This window comes from Aquarana catesbeiana, linkage group LG03, assembly GCF_042186555.1.
Source record: "Aquarana catesbeiana isolate 2022-GZ linkage group LG03, ASM4218655v1, whole genome shotgun sequence".
Lineage (NCBI taxonomy): Eukaryota > Metazoa > Chordata > Amphibia > Anura > Ranidae > Aquarana > Aquarana catesbeiana.
Window position 1 is genome coordinate 336,820,472 of NC_133326.1, and position 27,726 is coordinate 336,848,197.

Here is a 27,726-nt window from a genome sequence, read left to right on the forward strand (position 1 = left end):
AATCAATAGACAAAGTTTTTTTCTGGGCAGTACAGCCAAACTACACTATGCTTGGCTCTATCCACAAGCAGCATAGGCTTTACAGTCACAATCCTTCAGAGGAAAGAATTGTGGGCCAGACATTGCTTTTTATTTGCCTCTCTCCCTCTACTGTGATATTACTCTTATTCCACACTATCTTCCTCTGGGCAGCAGGGGGAGAGCTAAAGCCAAGCAAGCCCACAGACTTCTAAACAGAGTGCTAAGAATGCTGGGGGTTGTAGTTTGAGACGGCAGACTTATAATGGCTACACTATAATGGTTACACTACAGATCCCAACATGTACTGTGCAGTAGGAGGACTGGAAAGAGGTTTTTTTTAATAAACTGCTCTTCTTTTTGGCACCAAGGGAGTTCGAGAGAGAGCACCTCTGTTTGGATATTCACCTGCCAGTGGGAGACCCTATCTGAAGAGGCCCCAGCCTGAGACTGAGAGTGAGGACACCCGGGAGCAGCGCAGCACCGCCCACAACACAGCACCTGCACTGCTGCAACAAGGCAACTGGAGCATCCATTCACCTTTTGTTTCCCACCGCTAATAACAGGAGGATTTTGGGGAGAGACTAAGGGCCCCCCTTTTACAGCGAGAGGTCACCACAGTATCCCTGGAACTGGTGAGAGGGCTATTAACCCCTTGGTGATACTACTAGCAGGGACAGAGATGCTGAGAGTAGGACGCCAAGTGTACCTAATCCACACCCCACCTTCACTGCACTCTATACCATACTTATTCCAAGCCTAGACTATATCTATACCAACCCTATATTGAAATATACCTGCAATATACCAAACCTTTACCAAATCTGAACCACATCTACCATGCACCTGTGCCAAGACTATACTGTACCTATACTGTACATATACTGCATGCAGGTTAACTGGGACTGTCCTTAATTGCAAAGATGCTCTTAAAGGGCCCCAACAACAGCCGACAGAAGAACATCTCAAATGACTGCCTCTCCCATAATAATTATTCTGCAAGCCCCCTTTGTTCCCCTTCCCCCTACACTACCTTCCTCCTTTTTCTTTTGAACAGTGCATACCTAGTCAGTCTAGCACCAGGATTTCTGACATAAATGTGCTCTGGCAATATAATTCCAGCACTTGTATAATTCCAGCACTTGGTAGAATAAAATTTACTGCTGCTCACTACTGCACTTGAGGCGGCCTTGCTACTATTTTTGCTGATCTGGTTGCCAAATGCCACCTTATGCCTAGTTCCTACTGTTAATCACGTTGTATGCTAAAAAAATGTATTACCATGGTAATCTATTTAATGCTTGCCTTGTTATCAAGCATATTGAGTGACAATATATTAAATTTGCCTTTACTACCTGGTTTGGTGCCTGTTTTCTTTAATATAGCACTACTATTGGGTACTAAGTATTACTTTCAGTGATTTCCTGTGATATTGTATGTTTGTACATTCAACCTGGCGTGTCAGAGGGACTAAGGTTCTTGAGAAGGTTGAGGCAAAGAATAGAGGACCCGTCCTATCCAGTGGCACCTACAGGGGTAGTAATACAGAAATTAAAAAGGAAGACAATCTTTTGAAAAGCTAGAGACCAAGTTTGGTCATCTGACCTGTTGAAATGGGTGGACCTTTCCTCCAATCACAGGAAGAACTCTCTGAATTGCCACAGGCTGTACACTGTGGACTGCATTTTATGAATGGAACATAAAACACAGGCCATGATATGGAGTAATACTGCAATGTAAAGCTGTACACTCTCATCTATAAATATGCTCCTTATTTATGTGAAAGCCCGTAAGGTTTAGTGGAGCGGAATGTGCTGCAGTTGTTACCAAAACTAGAGTTGCTTTCTAAATGAATAATAACAATATATACTATACTGTATGTAATATAGCTTATGTAATATATACTGTATATACAGGTATATTACATAAGCAGCAATAAAGCACTCAGTTAAGCATAGCTGAGAGTAGAAATTATTTTATATATACTGTATAACAAGTGATTAAAACTTTTACCAATAATTTGCATAGGGTTATTAGTTGTCCCTTCAGAAGGTCGTTAATTTGTGCCAAAACTGCTTCCTGAAAGATACTAATATGGTACAATTGTTTCTTACAGATAGTGAAAAATAAAAATAAATAAATATAGATAATAATATAGATATATATAGATAATAGATATATATAAAATCATTTTTGACATGATAAAAGTGGTACAAAAATAATAGTCTCATGCATCATGTAGCTTCAGTAAATTGGTGGTGTCTGAGACATCTGAGTTCATTGCTTACTGTCTTCTCAACATATTTAGTAAAATAGTTTTAATATCTGAACTTACTGGGTTTGCAGCAAAAAACAAAAGCAGGATCAGTTCCCCGTAAACACTGTTCTCCTGAAATATGTTTTTCCTTGTGCTTTTATGTCTTGTCTTACCTGTGCATTTGTTTCATTCAGATGCTGTGGCTTATATTTACTGTACATCTCAAAGTCATACTTGTAGGTTAACAGGCTTCCGGCCAATCTGGTTCTAGAGAATATGTGTCATGTTTAGGGATGAACTTCATGTTCGACTCGAACATCGGATGTTCGATCGTTCGCCGAATTGCGAACGATATGAGCCGTTCGCGCCAAATTCGTGTGGCGTGTCACGGCCCATAATTCACTATGGCATTTCAGTGCATTGCTGGCTGATGATTGGCCAAGCATGCACTATGACCCGCATGCTTGGCCAATCACAGCGCCATCTGTAGAGAGAGCTGTAATTGGCCAAAGCCAGGGTGGCTTTGGCCAATTATGGCTCAGGGGGTTTAGAACACGCCCCACACTATATAAGGCCACCTGCAAGGCGGCCCTGTGTAGTGTGTTCTGGCTTGACAGAGAGATAGACAGAGAGAGAGACAGTGTCATTTGATTTAAGTTAGATAAATTAGGCAGGACAGTCAGTCAGTTAGCTGCACTTACAGTGTATTGTGTATATATATGCATCCCAGGTGTTGTATATATATATATATATATATATATATATATATATATATATATATATATATATATATACTGTATTCAGTTTAGCTAGATCCGTTCCTGTTATCTTCCTCCTGGCAGGCAGGCTTGTGTTGTTACAGTATTTACAGCTACCTGAAGAAAATTGCTGATGTCCTTTGGTTCCTATTAGTACCACATTCAGGCAGCTAGACTATTTACAGTTAGTGTAGTGCCTCCTCCTCACAGTGTTCATCTAAAGCTACAAGTTAGTTTAGTGTGACCTCTGTACAGTGTTCAGCTACAGCTACAAGTTAGTGTAGTGCATCCTCCTCACAGTGTTCAGCTAAAGCTACAAGTTAGTTTAGTGTGACCTCTGCACAGTGTTCAGCTAAAGCTACAAGTTAGTGTAGTGCGTCCTCCTCACAGTGTTCAGCTAAAGCTACAAGTTAGTGTAGTGCATCCTCTGAACAGTGTTCAGCTAAAGCTACAAGTTAGTGTAGTGCACAGTGTTCAGCTAAAGCTACAAGTTAGTGTAGTGCGTCCTCTGAACAGTGTTCAGATAAAGCTACAAGTTAGTTTAGTGTGACCTCTACACAGTGTTCAGCTAAAGCTACAAGTTAGTGTAGTGCGTCCTCCTCACAGTGTTCAGCTAAAGCTACAAGTTAGTTTAGTGTCACCTCTGCACAGTGTTCAGCTAAAGCTACAAGTTAGTGTAGTACATCCTCCTCACAATGTTCAGCTAAAGCTACAAGTTAGTGTAGTGCGTCCTCTGAACAGTGTTCAGCTAAAGCTACAAGTTAGTTTAGTGTGACCTCTGCATAGTGTTAAGCTAAAGCTACAAGTTAGTGTAGTGCGTCCTCCTCACAGTGTTCAGCTAAAGCTACAAGTTAGTGTAGTGCGTCCTTTGAACAGTGTTCAGCTAAAGCTACAAGTTAGTTTAGTGTGACCTCTGCACAGTGTTCAGCTAAAGCTACAAGTTAGTGTAGTGCGTCCTCTGAACAGTGTTCAGCTAAAGCTACAAGTTAGTTTAGTGTGACCTCTGCACAGTGTTCAGCTAAAGCTACAAGTTAGTGTAGTACATCCTCCTCACAATGTTCAGCTAAAGCTACAAGTTAGTGTAGTGCGTCCTCTGAACAGTGTTCAGCTAAAGCTACAAGTTAGTTTAGTGTGACCTCTGCACAGTGTTCAGCTAAAGCTACAAGTTAGTGTAGTGTGACCTCTGCACAGTGTTCAGCTAAAGCTACAAGTTAGTGTAGTGCGTCCTCCTAACAGTGTTAAGCTAAAGCTACAAGTTAGTGTAGTGCATCCTCTGAACAGTGTTCAGCTAAAGCTACAAGTTAGTGTAGTGCGTCCTCCTCACAGTGTTCAGCTAAAGCTACAAGTTAGTGTAGTGCGTCCTCTTCACAGTGTTCAGCTAAAGCTACAAGTTAGTGTAGTGCGTCCTCTGAACAGTGTTCAGCTAAAGCTACAAGTTAGTGTAGTGCATCCTCCTCACAGTGTTCAGCTAAAGCTACAAGTTAGTGTAGTGCGTCCTCCTCACAGTGTTCAGCTAAAACAACAAGTTAGTGTAGTGCGTCCTCTGAACAGTGTTCAGCTAAAGCTACAAGTTAGTGTAGTGCACAGTGTTCAGCTAAAGCTACAAGTTAGTGTAGTGCGTCCTCTGAACAGTGTTCAGATAAAGCTACAAGTTAGTTTAGTGTGACCTCTGCACAGTGTTCAGCTAAAGCTACAAGTTAGTGTAGTGCGTCCTCCTCACAGTGTTCAGCTAAAGCTACAAGTTAGTGTAGTGCGTCCTTTGAACAGTGTTCAGCTAAAGCTACAAGTTAGTTTAGCGTGACCTCTGCACAGTGTTCAGCTAAAGCTACAAGTTAGTGTAGTGCGCCCTCTGAACAGTGTTCAGCTAAAGCTACAAGTTAGTTTAGTGTGACCTCTGCATAGTGTTAAGCTAAAGCTACAAGTTAGTGTAGTGCGTCCTCCTCACAGTGTTCAGCTAAAGCTACAAGTTAGTGTAGTGCGTCCTTTGAACAGTGTTCAGCTAAAGCTACGAGTTAGTTTAGTGTGACCTCTGCACAGTGTTCAGCTAAAGCTACAAGTTAGTGTAGTGCGTCCTCTGAACAGTGTTCAGCTAAAGCTACAAGTTAGTGTAGTGCGTCCTCTGAACAGTGTTCAGCTAAAGCTACAAGTTAGTTTAGTGTGACCTCTGCACAGTGTTCAGCTAAAGCTACAAGTTAGTGTAGTGCATCCTCTGAACAGTGTTAAGCTAAAGCTACAAGTTAGTTTAGTGTGACCTCTGCACAGTGTTCAGCTAAAGCTACAAGTTAGTGTAGTACATCCTCCTCACAGTGTTCAGCTAAAGCTACAAGTTAGTGTAGTGCGTCCTCTGAACAGTGTTCAGCTAAAGCTACAAGTTAGTGTAGTGCGTCCCCTGAACAGTGTTCAGCTAAAGCTACAAGTTAGTTTAGTGTGACCTCTGTACAGTGTTCAGCTAAAGCTACAAGTTAGTTTAGTGTGACCTCTGCACAGTGTTCAGCTAAAGCTACAAGTTAGTGTAGTGCGTCCTCTGACCAGTGTTAAGCTAAAGCTACACGTTAGTTTAGTGTGACCTCTGCATAGTGTTAAGCTAAAGCTACAAGTTAGTGTAGTGCGTCCTCCTCACAGTGTTCAGCTAAAGCTACAAGTTAGTGTAGTGCGTCCTTTGAACAGTGTTCAGCTAAAGCTACAAGTTAGTTTAGTGTGACCTCTGCACAGTGTTCAGCTAAAGCTACAAGTTAGTGTAGTGCGTCCTCTGAACAGTGTTCAGCTAAAGCTACAAGTTAGTTTAGTGTGACCTCTGCACAGTGTTCAGCTAAAGCTACAAGTTAGTGTAGTACATCCTCCTCACAATGTTCAGCTAAAGCTACAAGTTAGTGTAGTGCGTCCTCTGAACAGTGTTCAGCTAAAGCTACAAGTTAGTTTAGTGTGACCTCTGCACAGTGTTCAGCTAAAGCTACAAGTTAGTGTAGTGTGACCTCTGCACAGTGTTCAGCTAAAGCTACAAGTTAGTGTAGTGCGTCCTCCTAACAGTGTTAAGCTAAAGCTACAAGTTAGTGTAGTGCATCCTCTGAACAGTGTTCAGCTAAAGCTACAAGTTAGTGTAGTGCGTCCCCCTCACAGTGTTCAGCTAAAGCTACAAGTTAGTGTAGTGCGTCCTCTTCACAGTGTTCAGCTAAAGCTACAAGTTAGTGTAGTGCGTCCTCTGAACAGTGTTCAGCTAAAGCTACAAGTTAGTGTAGTGCGTCCTCCTCACAGTGTTCAGCTAAAGCTACAAGTTAGTGTAGTGCGTCCTCCTCACAGTGTTCAGCTAAAACAACAAGTTAGTGTAGTGCGTCCTCTGAACAGTGTTCAGCTAAAGCTACAAGTTAGTGTAGTGCACAGTGTTCAGCTAAAGCTACAAGTTAGTGTAGTGCGTCCTCTGAACAGTGTTCAGATAAAGCTACAAGTTAGTTTAGTGTGACCTCTGCACAGTGTTCAGCTAAAGCTACAAGTTAGTGTAGTGCGTCCTCCTCACAGTGTTCAGCTAAAGCTACAAGTTAGTGTAGTGCGTCCTTTGAACAGTGTTCAGCTAAAGCTACAAGTTAGTTTAGCGTGACCTCTGCACAGTGTTCAGCTAAAGCTACAAGTTAGTGTAGTGCGTCCTCTGAACAGTGTTCAGCTAAAGCTACAAGTTAGTTTAGTGTGACCTCTGCATAGTGTTAAGCTAAAGCTACAAGTTAGTGTAGTGCGTCCTCCTCACAGTGTTCAGCTAAAGCTACAAGTTAGTGTAGTGCGTCCTTTGAACAGTGTTCAGCTAAAGCTACAAGTTAGTTTAGTGTGACCTCTGCACAGTGTTCAGCTAAAGCTACAAGTTAGTGTAGTGCATCCTCTGAACAGTGTTAAGCTAAAGCTACAAGTTAGTTTAGTGTGACCTCTGCACAGTGTTCAGCTAAAGCTACAAGTTAGTGTAGTACATCCTCCTCACAGTGTTCAGCTAAAGCTACAAGTTAGTGTAGTGCGTCCTCTGAACAGTGTTCAGCTAAAGCTACAAGTTAGTGTAGTGCGTCCCCTGAACAGTGTTCAGCTAAAGCTACAAGTTAGTTTAGTGTGACCTCTGTACAGTGTTCAGCTAAAGCTACAAGTTAGTTTAGTGTGACCTCTGCACAGTGTTCAGCTAAAGCTACAAGTTAGTGTAGTGCGTCCTCTGACCAGTGTTAAGCTAAAGCTACACGTTAGTTTAGTGTGACCTCTGCATAGTGTTCAGCTAAAGCTACAAGTTAGTGTAGTGTGTCCTCCCCACAGTGTTCTGCTAAAGCTACAAGTTAGTGTAGTGCGTCCTCTGAACAGTGTTCAGCTAAAGCTACAAGTTAGTTTAGTGTGACCTCTGTACAGTGTTCAGCTAAAGCTACAAGTTAGTATAGTGCGTCCTCCTCACAGTGTTCAGCTAAAGCTACAAGTTAGTGTAGTGCATCCTATGAACAGTGTTCAGCTAAAGCTACAAGTTAGTTTAGTGTGACCTCTGCACAGTGTTCAGCTAAAGCTACAAGTTAGTGTAGTGCGTCCTCCTCACAGTGTTCAGCTAAAGCTACAAGTTAGTGTAGTGCGACCTGTGCACAGTGTTCAGCTAAAGCTACAAGTTAGTGTAGTGCGTCCTCTGAGCAGTGTTCAGCTAAAGTTACAAGTTAGTGTAGTGCGACCTCTGCACAGTGTTCAGCTAAAGCTACCTGTAGAAGGTTGGTGGTGTTTTCCTGATCTTATCACTACCGCAGGCAGCTAAATTATTTACACGTTAGTGTAGTGCAACCTCTGCACAGTGTTCAGCTAAAGATACCAGTAAAAGGTTGGTGGTGTTTTCCGGATCCTATCACTACCGCAGGCAGCTAAATTATTTACACGTTAGTGTAGTGCGTCCTCTGCACAGTGTTCAGCTAAAGCTACCTGTAGAAGGTTGGTGGTGTTCTCATACTACAGGCAGGCAGTTGATTTTGCTAACTGCAGTATCAGTATATATATATATATATATATATATATATATATATATATATATATATATATCCCAGATTAGTGCAGCTACAGGCCATTAGTATGTCTGGAAGGCCAACAAGGAGAGGCAGACAGTCACAAGCCAATAAAAGAGGGCAAGAAGGCTCTGTGTCTAGAGGCAACAGTGCTGGTCGTGGAGACGGTGCATCCTCATCAGCACGTGGCCGTGGGACACGCTTGGCCTTTTTTTCAGCAGCTGGCCGTGTTGAGCCTCAACATGCGGAAGACTTGGTCGAGTGGATGACCAAGCCGTCCTTATCCTCCTCATCCTCTCTCACCCATGCTCAGGGTACTTTGTCTGGCAAAGCAGCTGCCAACGCGGCCTCTTCCCTCGGCTCAATGGCATCAGTGACTCCTTCTCTAGCCCCACCATGTCCTCCTGAGGAGTCCCTGAAACTGTTTGACCACAGTATTGGGTACATGCTCCACGAGGATGCCCAGTGTTTAGAAGGCTCTGATGATGATACTGAGCTAGATGAAGGCAGTAACGTGAGCACGGACAGAGGGGGTGCCCAAGAAGGATAGCAATCTGGCAGTCATGCTCCCCCTGCTGCAGCATACTGCCAGGTTTGCTCCAGTGATGAGGAGGGAGGGGATGATGAGGTCACTGACTCAACGTGGGTGCCTGATAGGAGAGAGGAGGAGGAGGAGGAGGAGGCACATCACCAACGAGGCAGGATGCCCTCCAGGGGCCAGCCTAAGGGCAGCACACTGACTGCATCACACCCCAAAGCTCCGCATGTGCAGGGCGCTGCTGTCTCTGCGCGTTATTCTAAAAGTTCTTTGGTGTGGGCCTTTTTTGAGATGAGTGCATCAGATCGCACCACTGCTATTTGAAACATATGTCTCAAGCGTATTTCACGTGGCCAAAGCATCTCCGGCTTGGGCACCACATGCTTGACCAGGCACATGTTGACCTGCCATGCAGTTCGTTGGCAAGCATATCTAAAAGACCCACACCAAAGAACAAAGAAGACCTCTTCTTGCTCCTCATCAGCTGAGATCTCCAACCCCACTATACCTTCAGTCCTCTCTGAGACCTGCACTGAGAGGAATGAAGGTGTAGAATTAGGTGTGTCACAGCCAAGTACTTGTGGGCAATTTGCTTTCGGTACACCGACGTCAGATTGTACCAGGCAAATTTCCCTGCCCCAGCTGCTGCACCGCCGAAAGAAGTTCACTCCCAGCCATCCACATGCCCAGCGGTTGAATGCTAGCTTGGCAAAATTGCTAGCAGTTCAACTGCTACCTTTTCAGTTGGTAGACTCTGCCCCCTTCCGTGAATTTGTGGAATGTGTGGTTCCTCAGTGGCAGGTACCTAAACGCCACTTTTTCTCACGGAAGGCAATATCTTGGCCTCCCTGGACAGGGCGGTCAGCGGTAAGGTGCATATTGCCGCTGACTCATGGTCCAGCAGGCATGGACAGGGACGTTACCTAAGTTTCACGGCGCATTGGGTCACTCTGCTGGCAGCTGGGAAGGATGCAGGACAAGGTGCAGTAGTGTTGGAGGTTGTTCCGCCACCACGCCTCCAAAATGCCACTACTAATGATTGTGACACACCTCTCTCCTCCACCCCCTCCTCTTCTTCTTCCTCCATGGCCTCTTCCTGTGCTTTGTCCTCGGAACCAGCGGTGCTCCGTAGGCATTGAAGGGGCTATGCAAGTACGCAGGCCAAAAGATGCCATGCGGTGCTTGAGCTGGTGTGCTTGGGGGACAGGAGCCACACTGGGGCAGAGGTTCTGTCAGCTCTGCAGGGGCAGGTTCAGAGGTGGTTGATGCCACGCCAACTTAAGGCAGGAATGGTGGTTTGCGACAATGGCACCAACCTCCTCTCTGCCCTCCGACAGGGACAAATGACCCATGTGCCCTGTTTGGCTCACATCCTTAACTTGGTGGTGCAGCGGTTCTTGGGCAGGTACCCGGGCTTACAGGATGTCCTGAGGCAGGCCAGGAAAGTCTGTGTGCATATCCGCCGGTCATATAATGCCAGTGCTCGGCTGGCAGACCTCCAAAAGGAGTTTAACCCGCCCAAGAACCGCCTAATCTGTGACATGGCCACCAGGTGGATCTCAACGTTGGCCATGCTGCAGCGGCTGCACACGCAGCAGAGGGCCATCAATGAGTACCTGTGCGACTATGGCACCAGGACAGGGTCAGGGGAGCTTGTTTTTTTTTCCCACGCCAGTTGGCCATGATCAGGGATGCATGCACTGTCCTGTCACCATTTGAGGAGGCCACGAGGATGGTGAGCAGTGACAGTGCATGCATCAGTAACACTGCCCCCCTTGTACACCTGTTGGAGCACACGCTGCGTGGAATATTGGACAGGGCATTGAGGCAGAACAGAGGCAGGAAGAGGAGGACTTCCTTAGCTCTCAAGGCCCCCTTTATCCAGACAGTGTTCCTGCGTGCCCGCCGATCACACAGGAAGAGGACGAGGAGGAGGAGGAGGATTGTGTCAGTATGGAGGTGAAGCCTGGCACTCGGCATCAGCAGCAGTCTTTAAGGGATCAGTCCCAAGAAACACATGGACTTGTACGTGGCTGGGAGGAGGTGGCTGCGGACCATGTTGTCCTTAGTGACCCAGAGGACTCCGGACTGAATGCCTCAGCAAACCTACGCTGCATGGCCTCCCTGATCCTGCAAAGCCTGTGTAAGGATCCTCGTATTCGTGGTGAGGCTTCGGTCAGTCAAAGAAGAAGCAGTGGAGAAGGTGGCCGTCTGACCGATGCGTTCAGACAATTTTTTAGTCCGCAGCCCCAAGATATGATCGGTTCCAGCAACCATCGCCAGCGTCTGTTTTACATGGTGCAGGAATACCTAGGGGCAAGATCTGACTTGGACACCTTTCCCACCAAAAATCCTCTGGGTTACTGGGTCTTGAGGATGGATCACTGGCCAGAGCTTGCACAGTATGCAATTGAGCTACTGGCCTGTCCTGCATCCAGCGTTCTTTCGGAACGCACATTCAGTGCTGCTGGAGGCTTTGTAACCGATCACAGGGTGCGTCTGTCCATGACTCGGTCGATTGACTGATCTTCATAAAAATGAATCAGTCTTGGATCAACACCAGCTACCAAGCACCTGATGCTGATGTAACCGAATATTTTTTTTTGAAATGTCAGATCACTTCAAAGACTGCCTATGCTGATGCTGAGTGACTATCCTGTTATGCTGAGTAATTATCCTCTTCCTCCTCAATGATCATGCTGATAGCTTGTAAGAACATTTTTGGTTCTGGGCACCGCCACCAGTGCCTAAGGCCCAATTTTTAAGCCCCTGTTTAACAGGGGCATGTAATTACAATTTTTGATGCAATTCTTTGCAGCAGTGCTAGTTCCTGCGCTCCAACTAGAGTATCTGTGAGGGGTTGCAGTGTTGTGGCACCAGCACCAGTGACTAAGGCCCAATTTTTCAGCCTCTTTTAACAGGGGCGTGTAATTACAATTTTTGATGCAATACTTTGCAGCAGGGCTCGTTCCTGCGTTCCAACTAGAGTATCTGTGAGGGGTTGCAGTGTTGTGGCACCAGTGCCTAAGGCCCAATTTTTCAACCCCTGTTTAACAGGGGCATGTAATTACAATTTTTGATGCAATACTTTGCAGCAGGGCTCGTTCCTGCGTTCCAACTAGAGTATCTGTGAGGGTTTGCAGTGTTGTGGCACCAGCACCAGTGCCTATGGCCCAATTTTTCAGCCCCTGTTTAACAGGGGCGTGTAATTACAATTTTTGATGCAATTTTTTTGCAGCAGGGCTAGTTCCTGCGTTCCAACTAGAGTATCTGTGAGGGGTTGCAGTGTTGTGGCACCAGCACCAGTGCCTAAGGCCCAATTTTCAGCCCCTGTTCAACAGGGACATGTAATTAGAATTCTTGATCTAATATTTCACAGCAGGGCCCGTTTCTGCGCCCACAAAGATTAACTGTGAGGACTTACAGTGTTGTGACACCAGCACCACCACCACCACCAAAGGCCCAATTTTTCAGCCCCTGTTCAACAGGGGCATGTAATTACAATTCTTGATCTAATATTTCACAGCAGGGCTCATTTCTGCGCCCACCAAGATTAACTGTGAGGACTTACAGTGTTGTGGCACCAGCACCACCACCACCGCCAAAGGCCAAATTTTTCAGCCCCTGTTCAACAGGGGCATGTAATTACAATTCTTGATCTAATATTTCACAGCAGGGCCCGTTCGAGCGCCCACCAAGAGTAACTGTGAGGACTTTCAGTGTTGTGGCACCAGCACCACCATCACCAAAGGCCCAATTTTTCTGGCCCTGTTCAACAGGGGCATGTAATTACAATTCTTGATCTAATATTTCACAGCAGGGCCCTGTGAGGGCTTACAGTGTTGAGGCCACAACAACACCTAAGGCCCAAATACCCATGCCGTTTGTCTCACTGATTTTCATCCATATTGCCAGGACCCGACATTACATTAAAGCCGCAAGCAGTTTTAAATGACTTTTTTTCTTTAAAAATGTCATTTTGTGCAGGGACTTTTCTAAGCATGGGAAACACGTGCCACTTTACAGGAATACTATAGACACCCCCCAGGTACGATATTTAAAGGAATATTTCACTTTTTTTTTTTTTTACTTTAAGCATCATTAACCGCTTCAGCCCCGGAAGATTTTACCCCCTTCCTGACCAGAGCGTTTTTTGCGATTCGGCACTGCGTCGCTTTAACTGACAATTGCGCGGTCATGCGACGTGGCTAACAAACAAAATTGACGTCCTTTTTTTCCCACAAATAGAGCTTTCTTTTGGTGGTATTTGATCGCCTCTGCGATTTTTATTTTTTGCGCTATAAACAAAATAAGAGCGACAATTTTGAAAAAAACGCATTATTTTTTACATTTTGCTATAATAAATATCCCCCAAAAATATATAAAAAAACATTTTTTTTTCTCAGTTTAGGCCGATCGTATTCTTCTACATATTTTTGGTAAAAAAAAATCGCAATAAGCATTTATTGATTGGTTTGCACAAAAGTTATAGCGTTTACTAAATAGGGGATAGTTTTATAGCATTTTTATTAATCTTTTTTTTTTTTACTAGTAATGGCGGTGATCAGCGATTTTTATTGTGACTATGACGTTATGGCGGACATGTCGGACATTTTTGACACATTTTTGGAACCATTGTCATTTATACAGCGATCAGTGCGATTAAAAATGCACTGATTACTGTGTAAATGACACTGGCAGTGAAGGGGTTAACCACTAGGGGGCGGGGAGGGGTTAAGTGTGTCCTAGGGAGTGATTACTAACTGTAGGGGGATGGGCTAGCAGTGTCATTACTCTGATCACTGCTCCCGATGACAGGGAGCAGTGATCAGTGACACTTGTCACTAGGCAGAACGGGGAGATGCTGTTTACATCAGCATCTCCCCGTTCGTCCTCTCCGTGAGGCGATCGCGGGTATCCCCACGGCTCATCCCTAGTCATGTTAAACTAAGATTGTGAGTTGCATGGGGCAAAAACAGCCAATAATTTGTTTCCCCATCCTATGTAAAACATAGTTCCAGAGAAAATTGATGTTTCAGAGAATCAGGATTGTAGAAAGTAGGTCAGGTAATGAGATATTAGGGGGGCAAAAATCCCTAGGGTGAGCAAACTTACAGAATTTTGTGTAAATTAAGTGACCTGGTAAACCTCAGAAATTTCCAGTAGGTCAATGGCCATACTTCTTTGCTGCTATAGAGATCATGTGGTTCTATCCATTGAATCCTAATGGACACTGGAAATATTGCAGTTATGTTTGCTGATGTTAAGGGTAATGGATGCTTCTATATGCCAATGGTCCTACTTTTGCTGACTGGTAGAGTTAATGATTAACCCTTGTAGGTTTTTAGCTGCATATTCTGGATTCTAACATGGTGAGCACCTATGCAGTGGGCCAAAGAGTTTGATATTAGAGTTTCTGACAGTTTGTTAAGCCCATAGAAGTCACTAAAGAGACAAAAACAAATGTACCAGGTCTTCCCTGTTATACTCTGACATAGTCAAAAGAGGTATCTGTTACTTAGCAACTAAAGTCTGAATAAATAAAAAATCCAGGTGTTTTGAAATCCAGGGATGTTCAGTGCAGAAGTTGCATTTCTTAAAAGTAACAAGAGCTTCAAAGAGTATGGGGAGAAAGAGGAATTATTTGGGTACGTTTACACAGCCAGGCCCCAGAACCAGAATTGAGAAAGGGACACTGAGCCTTAATCACATTAGCACTTTTCCAAACTTAATCTAGCTATAGATAGATTGAAATTCAGAACCAGGCACATTTCGTCCATGTACCGACAGGCTGGTATTGATTGTATTGATCGACTTCAGTACAACCAGCCTGTCAGTTTTTTGCCATACAATCACTGTCGCTGTCAATAGCCGGAAGCAGTGATCACTGTATTCTGATGGCGGGGGAACCTCCCACTCTCAGAATACAATAACGCAGAAGGAGGAACTCCCCAATCAACACAGTCAGTGTTGATAAAGTGATTTTCTTTCCTTCAATCTGTGGTTGAAGGAAAGAAAACAACAAAATGTATGGCCAGCCGTACAATCCTTAATCCTAAAACTATAAAGTGTCCATCCCATTACCTCCTATTTCTAAAACTCCCAGACTATATAACTCTCCCTCATCTACAACGTTCCACACCTCCTATACCAGTGATGATGAATCTTGGCACCCCAGATGTTTTGGAACTACATTTCCCATGATGCTCATGCACTTTGCAGTGTAGTTGAGCATCATGGGAAATGTAGTTCCAAAACATCTGTCAAGGTTTGCCATCACTGCCCTATACACTTTTTTGTCCTGTAGGGAACATGCTGCTCCACATACTCAGGAGTGTTGAATAGCATCAGTGCCAGAAGCTTTTCATGAGAGCAAAGTTTCAGCACAGCACCCAACTTAGTTGCTCTAAAGTGAGCCTTACGTCTTCTTTCCTACAGGTTTTGCCCATCACAATGTTAATTATGTATGAAAAGCATGTTAACAAGAGCATTTGTGATTGCCATGGCTTCCTACTGTCATGTGCAGGTTCAAAGGGAAAGCAAAATTCCTCTCTAGTTGCTATGGGTAATAAATATTAATGTAAAAAAGAACATTGGAAATACCTAGGTGACAGTAACTGATTCCTGGACATTCCTGGAGACAATCATCTTAAAAATTAATTTATTTTCATCTTCAGTTGGTTACATTAAATGTAGTGTTGCAATGTGTACAGTCATATAACTTTTTACTCCCCAAAAAAACTTTTAAAAATGTAATCATGGATGATCACTTCACTGAGATCCACTAGTATTGTACAGTTAACTTACCAACAACCGAGTAATCCTGAACAGAAATGTGTCCACATTTATTACATTCAGTAGTGATGTAATCTCCCCCAACTGAAAAAAAAGTTATATCTTATTAATACTGTTGTACCATGTATCACATTTTGAATATATGCTTAAACTAAGACTGTGGTCAAACTATGCACTTGAATGCCCTTCATTCACTTCTGTATCTATAGGCATTATGGAAAAATGTATCTTTACAATTGTTCTTTTGTTCTCTATGGATCAGAATCTTGGCAGTCTGTTACCCTTGTATGATATTGAAAAAGTAGGTGTTTATAAACTGTTAGAATCCAAACTTAGGCCTCATTTATACTGGTACTGCTGCGTTTAGCCATCTGGAAAGTATAAACAGGTCACTTTTTATTGCATTCAGATGTTCATACAGCAGCCAGAAAAGAGTGTGAATCTAACAAGCTCATTTTACAGCCTCCTGATTGCTTCCATGCATCCCCGGTACATTGACACCTTCGTATGCACACCCCCATCATGTTTCCCAAGCTTGACTCTCCCACCTAGAGACCTGGGGACTCCATGATTGGTGCTTCTAGGTAGAGGGGAGGGAGTCCAAAAAATATCAATTAGCTGATCTTTCCTACCTAGTAAGAACTTGAAAGCGATGTGCATTGCATCACATCTGTGTTCGGCAGTCTTTTTTCTCAGCTGCTGTGGCCAGGGAAGAAAGTGATGGAGCACAATCTGCATATTTTTAGCTTCAAGGGAGGGCAGGTGAGACATCAGGGGTCTCAACAAAGAGAACCTGTCACAACAAAATTGTGTTACATAGGGGACTTTTGGTCCCCTGTGTTATATAAATAAGGTTTAGTGAAAAAGGTGTAAAAAAAATAGTTAACCCCAAGCACTTAAATCCCCCTAAAAAATGTTTAGCCCACTCCGCTCCCACCTGCATGCACTTCTGAAAATAAACACAAGCCTGGGACACTTATGTATGAAGACTTATGCCCCGTACACACGGTCGGATTTTCCAACGGAAAATGTTCGATGGGAGCTTTTTTCGGAAATTACAACCGTGTGTAGGCTCCATCTGACATTTTCCATTGGAATTTCCGTCGCACAAAATTTGAGATCTGGTTCTCAAATTTTCCGACAACAAAATCCGTTGTCGGGAATTCCGATCGTGTGTGCACAATTCCGACGCACAAAGTTCCACGCATGCTCGGAATCAAGAAGAAGAGCCGCACTGGCTATTGAACTTCATCTTTCTCGGCTTGTCGTATGTGTTGTGGAAAAAGCATTTGATAGGGTAGACTGGACATTCCTGAAAGCCACGTTACAGCATATAGGATTGAAAAGTGGGATGCAGAACTGGATTACTAGTCTGTATTCATGCCCGAAAGCAAGGGTGAAGATTAATGATACAATGTCCATTTTCTATAAATAACGGAACGCGGCAGGGTTGTCCACACTCGCCTATCATATTTATTCTCACACTAGAACCCTTTTTAAGAACAATACGGGCCAACCCAGACATTAGGGGCATCTCAATAAAAGGAGAAGAACATAAATTGGCCGCATATGCGGATGATCTGCTCTTTATTATAACCTCTCCAGTTGTATCTTTACTATCCTTATTATCGGAGTTACGCATATATGGAGAAATATCAAATTTCAAAGTAAACTATAGTAAATCGGAAGCGATGGGAGTATAAGTGAATACTGCGCTGCGACATCAGCTTTTGGAGCATTTTGCTTTTAGATGGACAGATTCCCATATATGCTATTTAGGGACTAAAATACCGAATAAGCCTAATAGAGTGTTCGAACGTAATTTTACCCCATTGGTACGACAGATTAAACTAGATTTTCAGCGGTGGGATAAAGAGGTCTTCACGTGGTTTGGTAGAATTAATATCATCAAAATGAATGTAATGCCGAGATTGCTATACCTGTTCCAGACCCTACCTATAAAACTCCCCTCAGGGTTTCTGAGGGACATGAGATCAAGATTTGTGAGGTTTATATGGGCGGGTAAAACAGCGAGAATACGTAGAGATATTCTGACATTACCAAAGGAGAGAGGAGGGGTGGGATTCCCGGATCTGGTGGGTAGGGATGAGCCGAACACCCCCCTGTTCGGTTCGCACCAGAACATGCGAACAGGAAAAAAGTTCGTTCGAACATGCGAACACCGTTAAAGTCTATGGGACACGAACATGAATAATCAAAAGTGCTAATTTTAAAGGCTTATATGCAAGTTATTGTCATAAAAAGTGTTTGGGGACCTGGGTCCTGCCCCAGGGGACATGGATCAATGCAAAAAAAAGTTTTAAAAACGGCCGTTTTTTCAGGAGCAGTGATTTTAATAATGCTTAAAGTCAAACAATAAAAGTGTAATATCCCTTTAAATTTCGTACCTGGGGGGTGTCTATAGTATGCCTGTAAAGGGGCGCATGTTTCCTGTGTTTAGAACAGTCTGACAGCAAAATGACATTTTGAAGGAAAAAACTCATTTAAAACTACCCGCGGCTATTGCATTGCCGACAATACACATAGAAGTTCATTGATAAAAACGGCATGGGAATTCCCCAAAGGGGAACCCCGAACCAAAATTAAAAAAAAAATATGACGTGGGAGTCCTCCTAAATTCCATACCAGGCCCTTCAGGTCTGGTATGGATATTAAGGGGAACCCCGGCCAAAATTAAAAAAAAAAAATGACGTGGGGTTCCCCCTAAATTCCATACCAGACCCTTCAGGTCTGGTATGGATTTTAAGGGGAACCCCGCGCCAAAAAAAAAAAAAAAAAAACGGCGTGGGGTCCCCCCAAAAATCCATACCAGACCCTTATCCGAGCACGCAACCTGGCAGGCCGCAGGAAAAGAGGGGGGGACGAGAGTGCGGCCCCCCCTCCCTCCTGAACCGTACCAGGCCACATGCCCTCAACATTGGGAGGGTGCTTTGGGGTAGCCCCCCAAAACACCTTGTCCCCATGTTGATGAGGACAAGGGCCTCATCCCCACAACCCTGGCCGGTGGTTGTGGGGGTCTGCGGGCGGGGGGCTTATCGGAATCTGGAAGCCCCCTTTAACAAGGTGACCCCCAGATCCCGGCCCCCCCCTGTGTGAAATGGTAAGGGGGTACATAAGTACCCCTACCATTTCACGAAAAAAGTGTCAAAAATGTTAAAAATGACAAGAGACAGTTTTTGACAATTCCTTTATTTAAATGCTTCTTCTTTCTTCTATCTTCCTTCATCTTCTGGTTCTTCTGGTTCTTCTGGCTCTTCTGGTTCTTCCTCCGGCGTTCTCGTCCAGCATCTCCTCCGCGGCGTCTTCTATCTTCTTCTCCTCGGGCCGCTCCGCACCCATGGCATAGGGGGAGGCTCCCGCTCTTCTCTTCTTCTTTTCTTCTCTTCTGTTCTTCTTCATTTTCTTCTCCGGGCCGCTCCGCAATCCATGCTGGCATGGAGGGAGGCTCCCGCTGTGTGACGGCGCTCCTCGTCTGACAGTTCTTAAATAACCGGGTGGGCGGGGCCACCCGGTGAACCCCGCCCCCCTCTGACGCACGGTGACTTGACGGGACTTCCCTGTGACGTCACGGGGAATGCCACAGGGAAGTCCCGTCAAGTCACCGTGCGTCAGAGGGGGGCGGGGTCACCGGGTGGCCCCGCCCCCCGTTATTTAAGAACTGTCAGACGAGGAGCGCCGTCACACAGCGGGAGCCTCCCTCCATGCCAGCATGGATTGCGGAGCGGCCCGGAGAAGAAAATGAAGAAGAACAGAAGAGAAGAAAAGAAGAAGAGAAGAGCGGGAGCCTCCCCCCTATGCCATGGGTGCGGAGCGGCCCGAGGAGAAGAAGATAGAAGACGCCGCGGAGGAGATGCTGGACGAGAACGCCGGAGGAAGAACCAGAAGAGCCAGAAGAACCAGAAGAACCAGAAGATGAATGAAGATAGAAGAAAGAAGAAGCATTTAAATAAAGGAATTGTCAAAAACTGTCTCTTGTCATTTTTAACATTTTTGACACTTTTTTCGTGAAATGGTAGGGGTACTTATGTACCCCCTTACCATTTCACACAGGGGGGGGCCGGGATCTGGGGGTCACCTTGTTAAAGGGGGCTTCCAGATTCCGATAAGCCCCCCGCCCGCAGACCCCCACAACCACCGGCCAGGGTTGTGGGGATGAGGCCCTTGTCCTCATCAACATGGGGACAAGGTGTTTTGGGGGGCTACCCCAAAGCACCCTCCCAATGTTGAGGGCATGTGGCCTGGTACGGTTCAGGAGGGAGGGGGGCCGCACTCTTGTCCCCCCCTCTTTTCCTGCGGCCTGCCAGGTTGCGTGCTCGGATAAGGGTCTGGTATGGATTTTTGGGGGGACCCCACGCCGTTTTTTTTTTTTTTTTTTGGCGCGGGGTTCCCCTTAAAATCCATACCAGACCTGAAGGGTCTGGTATGGAATTTAGGGGGAACCCCACGTCATTTTTTTTTTTTAATTTTGGCCGGGGTTCCCCTTAATATCCATACCAGACCTGAAGGGCCTGGTATGGAATTTAGAGGGACTACCACGTCATTTTTTTTTTAAATTTTGGTTCGGGGTTCCCCTTTGGGGAATTCCCATGCCGTTTTTATCAATGAACTTCTATGTGTATTGTCGGCAATGCAATAGCCGCGGGTAGTTTTAAATGAGTTTTTTCCTTCAAAATGTCATTTTGCTGTCAGACTGTTCTAAACACAGGAAACATGCGCCCCTTTACAGACACACTATAGACACCCCCCAGGTACGAAATTTAAAGGGATATTACACTTTTATTGATTGACTTTAAGCATTATTAAAATCACTGCTCCTGAAAAAACGGCCGTTTTTAAAACTTTTTTTTGCATTGATCCATGTCCCCTGGGGCAGGACCCAGGTCCCCAAACACTTTTTATGACAATAACTTGCATATTAGCCTTTAAAATTAGCACTTTTGATTTCTCCCATAGACTTTTAAAGGGTGTTCCGCGGCATTCGAATTTGCCGCGAACACCCCAAATTGTTCGCTGTTCGGTGAACTTGCGAACAGCCAATGTTCGAGTCGAACATGAGTTCGACTCGAACTCGAAGCTCATCCCTACTGGTGGGCTATTATGAAGCATCACATCTAGCACGAGTAGTGGAATGGTGTGTACTCCAAAAGGAAAAGCCTTGGATACACATGGAACAAGCAACGATCGATATACCCTTGGAGGGAATAGCATGGCTTTTGGATGTAGAGATACCACAGGAGGCGAGAAGACACCCCACTGTGGGTGCTACGCTCCAATCTATCAAAAAGACATTTAAGAAAACTAAGATGTCGACACATCCAAGTACCATGATACCAATCCTGGGTACCTCGGTTTTTGAGCCAGGCCTTATAAACCAGGGTTTCAGGGATTTGAGGCAATGAGGAATTAGCAGGATCATACATTTCTCAACTGACAATCATGTGATGACTAAGGGGGAGATTGAATGAGTGTTCTCTTCTGACCTAGACCCATTTAGGCAAATAGAGCTTAATGCCTTACTTAGATCAATTATGCAATGAGTGCCGGTGGTACGTACACCATCTAGGTTTGAACAGATATGCCTAAAGGGTGAACCACTGAGACACTCACTCTCAGCTATGTATGCATTGTTGACTGAGCTAGAAGCCCCACAAGAACTGGCCTTTATACAAGCATGGGAGAGGGATCTGTGTCTTAGAGACACAGAAAAATAAGATCTTTATGTTTACGCATAAGGCGTCAATGGCAACCAGATACCAAGAAGGGGGGTATAAAATTTTGACTAGGTGGTATAGAACCCCGAAAGTATTGAATCGGATATTTCCACAAATATCCAATCTATGCTGGTGCTGCCAGGGTGCAGAGGGCACCATGTTACACATATTTTGGGAATGTACTAGACTGAAAGAATTCTGGAAAATGGTCTCTGAAATAGTTAAAGAAATTACAGATGTGTCTCTTGGAGAAAATCCAGCAGCTTTTTTGCTGCACGATATTCTGTTATCTATGATAAATATAAAAAATCCCTTTTAAGACACCTGCTCACAGCAGCAAAAGCTTGTATCCCAGCACTGTGGAAAAGCACAGCAGCTCCGACTAAATTACAATGGATTGGCAGAATAACAGAGATCCAACAAATGGAAAACCTGAAAATCTTACCATGATGCTGAGAGAGCAAGAAGACAGGTATCGGGAAGTCTGGACACCCTATATTACATACAGGGAGCAGAATTCCTAAATAAAATATTTAGCAGGGGGGGAGGGGAGGGGTGGACGGTATGAGGGGGCATAATAATAATTTTTTTTTTTTTCCTCTTCTTCTTCTGCGTCTCTTCTGTTTTTTTTTTTTTTTTGTTTGTTTTTTTCAGGGCTATCCCTGGTTAAGGAAAATGTAATAAGAGTAGGAATTATTACGAGCATGTACTAGAATAATAAGAAGGCATGATGAAATGATGAGTCTTTGCCTAAAGACAATATAACCTCTCGATAAATGTGATAGTAATTGGCGATTTTCAAGAAGATAGTATTTGTAAATAGAAGATATAGATGTTGATGTACTTATATGTAATACTGTATTACTATTATTGTGAAAGGAAAAATAAAAATAAAGAATTTATAAAAAAAAAAAAATGTTTAGCCCACTCTGCTCCCACCTGCATGCACTTATGAAAATAAACACAAGCCTGGGACACTTATGTATGAAGACTTATGCCCCATACACACGGTCGGATTTTCCGACGGAAAATGTTGGATGGGAGCTTTCTTCGGAAATTCCGACCGTGCGTAGGCTCCATCAGACATTTTCCATTGGAATTTCTGTCGCACAAAATTTGAGATCTGGTTCTCAAATTTTCCGACAACAAAATCTGTTGTCGGGAATTCTGATCATGTGTGCACAATTCCGACGCACAAAGTTTCACGCATGTTCGGAAACAAGGAGAAGAGCCGCACTGGCTATAGAACTTCATTTTTCTCAGCTCGTCGTACGTGTTGTATGTCACCGCGTTCTTGACGTTTGCAATTTCCGACCAACTTTGTGTGACCGTGTGTATGCAAGACAAGTTTGACCCAACATCCGTCGCAAAAAATCCATGGATTTTGTTGTCGGAATGTCCGATCAATGTCCGATCGTGTGTACAGGGCATTAGACTGCTCTATACAAGTTACATATCACTGTGTATGTTGGAGTGAGAGGAATAAATCTAGAGCCATTATTCACAGTTAACACTAACCTGATGACCTGTGGGAGCTTTTAAAGCATTGCCTATGGAAGGTTTTAGTGTACCAAAGTTTGCTGCCATTTCAATTGTGCAAAATTTTAAGGCTTGACATATCATCTTTTAAACTTTACCATAGTTGGGTAATATATTGTGTCCGTGTTCCCTAAAGTTTATTTTAGTATATTATTTACTGAAAATTTACACTTGATAAACTGCTGTATACAGTAAATATTACGTGACATAAAAATTGCCACTACCATTATTTTACTCTCTTGGGCCTCTGCTGTAAAAAAAAATATAGTATTTGAGAGCTTTAACTAATCTTCAGGCCGGAAATGAGTTTTAAACATGTGTGGAATGAAATGCAAAAATGACTTTTGCAGCAAAAGAGTTAAAGCAGGTTTAGGCATGCTTAGGCATGTTTAGTTGCATTTCCATGCATTTAAGACCTTGATCACACAGGGCATATCAATGCATATCCCTGTATGAGGGCCATGTTTACTGCAAGAGAATGCACAGGTATTTTATGCATTCCTGTGCAGACAGTCCCATTGAAGTCAATTGGGACACAGCAGCTGCACGGATACATTTGTTGCTCCCAATATGACACCCATGTGAGTGAGGGTGCATGTCCCCAAAATCTGCATTCAGGGCCATGCATCCATACCCACACAGATGTCATATTGGGAGCAGCAACTGTGCTCGTGCAGCTACTATGTCCCAACACCTGTGCATCACGGTGTGGGTAAACACAGCCCTCACATGGGGTTCACGTTGATACACCCCATGTGAATAAGGCCTAAGGTAATTTAGGCCCCTTGTAAACAGGATCATCTAGTTGCTGTGCATCCTTCCTGGCATTTTAATGAGCCTGGGAGGCACAAGTTCGGCATCCAGCCTTGCTACCTGCAGCCTGTCAAAGTGTATGGCAAGCTGCGGCTGGGCGGAGCCTAAAAGCTGTACCAAGTGGTACTGGTATTTAGGGCCCTATGCATTTACAGTGCCTTAAAAAAGTATTCATATCCCTTGAAATTTTCCACATTTTGCCATGTTACAACCAAAACCGTAAATGTATTTTATTGGGATTTTTTGTGATAGACCAACACAAAATGGCACATAATTGTGAAGTGGAAGGAAAATGATAAATGGTTTTAAAAGGGGATCATTAATCAGAGAAGCAGCCAAGAGGCCCATGGTAACTCTGGAGGAGCTGCAGAGATCCACAGTTCAGGTGGGAGAATCTGTCCATAGGACAACTAATAGTCGTGCACTCCACAAATCTGGCCTTTATGGAAGAGTGACAAGAAGAAAGCCATTGTTGAAAGAAAGCCATAAGAAGTACCATTTTCAGTTTGCATAAAGCCATGTGGGGGACGCAGCAAACATGTAGAAGAGGGTTCTCTCATCAGATGAGACCAAATTTGAGGCAGAAAACTAACACTGCATATCACCCTGAACACACCATCCCCACCATGAAACATGATGGTGGCAGCATCATGTTGTGGGGATGCTTTTCTTCAGCAGGGACAGGGAAGCTGGTCAGAGTTAATAGGAAGATGGATAGAGCCAAATACAGGGCAATCTTAGAAGAAAATCTGCAAAAGATTTGAGACTGGGGGCGGAGGTTTACCTTCCATCAGGAAAACGACCCTAAACATACAGCCTGAGCTACAATGGAATGGTTTAGATCAAAGCATATTCATGTGTTAGAATGGCCCTGTCAAATTCCAGATCTAAATCAAATTGAGAATCTGTGGCAAGGCTTGAAAATTGCTGTTTATAGATGCTTTCCATCCAGTCTGACAGAACTTGAGCTATTTTGCAAAAAAGAATGGGCAAATACTTCACTCTCTAGATGTGCAAAGCTGGTAGAGACATCCCCAAAAAGACTTGCAGCTATAATTGCAGAGAAAGGTGGTTCTACAAAGTATTGACTCAGAGGGGCTGAATACAAATGAATGCCACACTGGTCAGATATTTATTTGTAAAAAAATGTTGAAAAACATTTATAATTTTCCCTCCACTTCACAATTATGTGCCACTTTGTGTTGGTCTATCACATAAAATCCCAATTAAATACATTTATGTTTTTGGTTGTAACATGACAAAATGTGGAAAATTTCAAGGGGTATGAATAATTTAAGGCACTTTATATCAAATAAGTTGACCAAACTGCTTTAGAGTCTATGATCTTTGCGGATGAAGTACTTCACAGTGCATGCAGCTCAGTGGGGGGTTCTGTTTAAAGCACTTTTAAAGCTTGTTAAGAATATGTTAATTCTTTCATGTCCATAGTATGGGCATTGGGAACAGGTGCTCTTTAATTAGGCTCAGCACAACTAAATATCTCAAAGTTTAAAATTTCAGATTCTGGTAAATGTTCACTTAAAAAAAAGTTTACCTTGCATAGTGATAGATATTAATAAGGGGATCATGCATTCATTCACTCTGAATACCCAATCATGTGCGAGGGATAAAAACAGGACTTTTCCTAGCACATGACTGGTTGAGTATGCCAGTATATCACAGGAGTGCTTAAACAATTTTAATGATTTAAAAAAGAAGTTAAAAGAAAACCCCTTTCAATGTTTTGGTTTATCCCAACACCTGTCACTTTTGATCTATATGTCAATGTAGGGAAAATGTATACAAATGAAACACATAAAAGAATCTTGGATGTAATAGCGGTCCTTTAATAGAAATAGCATCCAATTTTAGAATTGTGCTGTTCATGCCATATAACTTTCTTCTAACTACGTAGAAGTTTAACATTTAGAATAAACCTGTGCTTAGATATATATGTAGACTGCCAATACTGAGCCCTTTCTGAAAATACTATTTCCCTGGCTTTTTGTAGTTTTAATACTTTCTCAATTACTGACCCAGAACAAGCACCCAAATTATAAAGTTAGATTGAAGGCAGAACTCCTCATCTGCATACGTGTTCTAGGTCAGTCTTCATGGGTAATAAAGTTGGTCGATTAGCATGACAGCCAGGTAATTAGCATTTTAATAAGAAGTTTTCTTCAAGGAAAAACAAAAACATTTTCTTTGTTTGCATTTTGAGACCCACATTTTAAATTATTTAAATTTGTCATGGAGATGAATACAAAGTTACCTTTAATAATTCTAGAGCATTAAGTGGAAGTTCCTGGAAAAAAAAAAAAGTAAGCATATAGTGATCCTCTACTCAGAACACAACTGAATAAAATAGAATAGAATAGAATAAAAACAAAAAAGTTCCTAGTTGGTTTTGTTTTTTCTATTATGAACAAAAATAATAAAAACATAAACGTTTAAATGTAAAGGTTGGAAAAATAGAAATTAAAAAAATCAAGTGGAAAACAAAAGAAAAGGGTAGAAGGGGAAGAAGGAACTTGGTAGGGTTGATAGGGGAAGCTAAGGGTTAATACAGGCCTATAAAGGAACACATAAAATAAAATAAAAACACACTTTTTTTACCTGTCACTGTTTACTTGGATCCATCCTTTGATCTGAAGTTACGTTGGGGTGATTTACTAAAATTGGAGAGTGCAAAATCTGGTGCAGCTGTGCATGGTAGCCAATCAGTATCTAACTTCAGCGTGTTCAATTAAGCTTTGACCAAAAAAAAAAAAGAAAAAAAAACTCTGCAAGCTGATTGGTTTCTGTGCAGAGCTGCGCCAGATTTTGCACTCCCCCACTTTTAGTAAATCAACCCCTTTGCATCTCTATTTCAGGTCTGAACAGTTTTCTTAAAAACTGTGTCAGGAGGTCTGTTTTTTTACAGCGGCATCTGTATCATATGCCATATTCAAACAGCAACTCCTGGCTTTTATATGACAGCTGAGAATTGCTGACAGATGCAGGGAAGGGGAGCTACAGTGGGACTGAAGAAAAGGGCTTATTAGACACATCTTGTATACTTTGATTAAAGCGGGGTTCCACCCAAATTTTGAACAATATCTGTATGTATTCTCTTCCTTGCCTAGATGCTGACATGCCATTTAAAAAAATTTAAATCGCCGTAATTAACTTTTATTTTTCTATTCTTCTTTGCACTTCCTGGTTCTCCTCCCGTGGGAGTAGGCGTGTTTCTAGCCTCTCCCAGACTCCGCACAGTCTCCTGGGAGCTAGTCTCAGGCTTCCCAGGATGCCACTGAGCATGTGCGGGAACGAGCGGTGAATGCTGGGAGCACAGCATTCACCGCATCCAGGAAATAAATGCTTGTGGGCTTCAAATGCCCACAATGAAGATGGAAAGCGCCTGCAGTGAATAATATAAGTTATTCTTTCCGATGAAATCTGACACAGGCGGACATATTACACACAATATGTGAGTATGTAATTCTGAGAAGAAAAGTTTGTGAATGAACTCAAAAAAAAAAAAAACGATAGATAGGTGGACCCCCACTTTAAGTTTTTTTGGCACGTGTAGCATTCTCAACGTCAACAATTGGTGGATGAGTACACAGGCAAGGGTATCCAAAAATGCATTTGTACAACATGTAGCTGTGCTTTATGAATGTGCCAGAAGCTTTTCTTTTTTCTTAGGAATTGATATGGCCGTGTTAAGACTTTAAAAATTGGTTGGAAGGCTGGGTTCACACCTATGTGAATTGGATGTGGGTTTCCCTACATCCAATTCACATAGCAGGAGAATGTGACTGGCTCTCTATGGAGACAGTTCACATATCTCCGCAGCAGATCTGGTGTGTTTTGCAGGAAAATTAGGTACCTTTTTTGGTCCGTTCAGCCCAAAATTCGGGCTGAAATCGGACCTAACATGGTGAACAAGGACACACCGGACCCCTGCTGTGCAACGGACCCGTCTTAGGTGTGAACCCAGCCTAAGTGAAAAAGTAACAGGGCACGAAAAACTCTAATTAAATCATGTTGAAAGTTGTTCAAACCAAATCCCGTTAATTATACCAGTAGTTCAAAGATATCCTCCAGTGGACATTTAAGAACCACGGCTAGCATTTTCTGAAAAAAAAATACAAAGTGCATGCTTAAAAAGATAAACTATGCATTGTTACACTTACAAGTTTTGAAAACATATATAAATTAGACATGAACTCAAAAAGTGAATATTTGCTATGTTATAGGGAGCATCTAGATATGGAAATTCTGCCTAAGCAGTTCCTTA

At 43.3% G+C, this 27,726-nt stretch overlaps 1 long non-coding RNA gene across 1 annotated transcript; it reads right to left on the bottom strand.

Annotated features, from left to right (window-relative positions):
• Positions 1-2,030: 2,030 nt before the first annotated feature.
• Positions 2,031-27,567, bottom strand: LOC141134550 (uncharacterized). Its single transcript, XR_012243197.1, has 4 exons — positions 27,510-27,567; positions 25,717-25,749; positions 15,373-15,444; positions 2,031-2,097 (listed from the first exon to the last, which is right to left on the bottom strand). It is a non-coding gene; the product is annotated as an uncharacterized lncRNA (long non-coding RNA).
• Positions 27,568-27,726: the final 159 nt, after the last annotated feature.